Here is a 2,500-nt window from a genome sequence, read left to right on the forward strand (position 1 = left end):
TGCCATGCTGTTGGTAGTGTGGTTGTAAGCTGTGGTGTGGTGGATTTTTTGCCCCATTTATTTGACCAGGGCAGTCCATATCTTGAAGGATGAAGACTGGTCCTCAGAGATTATATTATCAGGTATACAGAGGTGGCTGACCCAGCAATTGAGGAGTGCCTCAGTGCTGGAGTGTGATGTTGCTTATGCCGTTGATATCGTCTCTAGCCACTGTTTAGAGCACTGCAGCTGTGAAGATATGTCTGAAGTCACCAAAAGGGGTCTACTATGTCAATGTGAGGTGCAAAAATGATGTTAGGTTGTTGAAATTTACTCAAACTTTATTCCATTAGGTAGATTATTTTGTTTGTTTTGGCATAGAGGCATTGTTTGGTTCACATATTCACATCCCTTTTAGCTCCCCCTGAATGGTGAGGGCTGAAGAAGGCGAGGGTGGCTGGTATTGGCGTCTGAGGATGGTATATATTGTGTTTTTGAAGGGGACATCTTCCAATTGCAGATTTGTTATAGAGGTGGAATAGGCTTTGGTTTCAGGATCTTGGAGTTTAGCATTGGCAAGCTCATTAAGGTTTATCCCAAGTGGGACCCTGTTGATTTCTCTTCGGGGTAGTGCATCTGCCACTGTATTTTTCTTATGAAGGATATATTATATGATGTACCTGAATCCGGTGATGGCTAAGAGATGGTGTTGGTGGGTAAAATATGCATTGATGAGTAGTTGGTCTGTTAGGATGGTAAAAAGTTGTCATCGAGCAGGTACCTTAAGTGCAGCTGGGTGCCATGGTGTATGGCAAGAAGTTCCTGGTCAAAAATGCCGTACCTCCTCTTGGCTGTTTTAGTTTTCTACTGAAGAAGCTGAGCCATTGGTCAACTTCCTATTATAGCCATTATGATGCCTAAAGTGACACAAGTGGCATCCTTGTTTAGGATGATTATGGTCGATGCCAGGGTGTCTTTGGTAGTTCTGAAGGTGTCTCGTTGGGTGTGGCCCAAGGTTAGGGTTTTGGTGTTTCCATTGAGGGCAATGTAGAGGAGCCTAAGATCTGTGCGATGTTCAGTAGGAATTGATAGTAATAGTTTATCTCTCAGGTGATTTCCTGGAGGCATTTTTGGTTAGTTGATGTGAGGTATTGCCTGACAGTTGATTCCTTTGGGGGAATGAAGCAGTGACTGTTGAGATTTGACGACCCAGGAACTGGACGGTGGAGGTCCTTTTGACAAATTTGTTGGGTCAGTCAACCAAACTTTTATCGTGTAGTAGGGAAAGAATGGCTCTGACTTGCTTCTGGTGAGCTAAGCTCCTGGCGGTGAAGATGTCATCCATACTGCAGTTGAAGAAAGGACGATCACCGAGAATGCTTTCTATAAGCATTTGGAATATTCCTCCAAGTTACAGTCACCAAGGGTAGAGTAGTTGATGGTGTAGATCCCTAAAGGTGTGATGATTACTGTCTTAATGGAGTGAGACGTGGAGGACGAGTGTTTGGTGGCTGTAAGATGATATGTTGGCATCCACTAGACAGAGGCTGCTGTCTGGGGGCTTGTGTCTGTTGTCTGTCAACGTTGGGAGGATTTATCTGAAGAGGCCCATGTCTGACAGCAACTTCCTGCAAGAGGCATGGTCAAAAATGTAGAAGTTGATGACGTGGGCATCTGTTGGGTTTATGGCAGTGGCTGTTAGTACTTTCTTGGGTGGTCACCTTACTTGTTCTTCATTTTTACTCACGGCAAGAGATGCAGTTTTCAGCAGTTTTTCCGAACCTACCATGATATTCCAAATGACAACTGGGTGGGCATCCATTCTGTTGTGGCATCTGAGGGGGCCTCTGTGTGACTGGCTTGTTTTTAACTGGCTTGGTCTTGTTTGTCCTTGGCTTGACGCATGCTGTGGGCAGAATGCTGTGAGACCTCCAAAAACTTTTCTGTCTTCTTAAGGAGGTATGCCATCCATATGCACTCTACACTGTGGAGGGCGGATCAGACATTGGTTTGGAGATGGTGGAGCCAAATTTCTTAGGTGGTTGACCTTCTTGGGTTTTCTATCAGTGTTGAGTTCTGGGAGCATTTAAAGGGACTCGAGTTCATCCCAGGCTACCCTTGCCCTCGTCACTCAGCAATGTTTTTAGCAAGTTGAGGGCCTGTTGGGTGCAGGTGAATGGGTTATAAAGAATTTGGTTATCAGGAATGCATGCTGGGCCTTGTATGATATTCTCTCATCATAAGCATCAAGTGAATAAGTATCGGATTGACCCAAGTAAGTAGTTTACCTCCTTATGAACTTATTGTTGTAGAGGCAGAACTGTGTTTTCTCTGGAACCAGACAGATGTTTCTGTTGTTCTGTTGTTGAGAGAATGGAGCAGATTGAGGTTGTCTATTCACAGCTTTCCTTTGGGCTTTTTTCTTTACAAAATCTTATTTGGAAGGTTTTTCTTTGTCATAAAGGATGAAGTCAAAACTGGGGCACCACAGTTAATCTTTTAATGGCTTTTAAAGCAGCAG

This window comes from Macrobrachium nipponense, chromosome 20, assembly GCF_015104395.2.
Source record: "Macrobrachium nipponense isolate FS-2020 chromosome 20, ASM1510439v2, whole genome shotgun sequence".
In the NCBI taxonomy this organism is placed as follows: Eukaryota; Metazoa; Arthropoda; class Malacostraca; order Decapoda; family Palaemonidae; genus Macrobrachium; species Macrobrachium nipponense.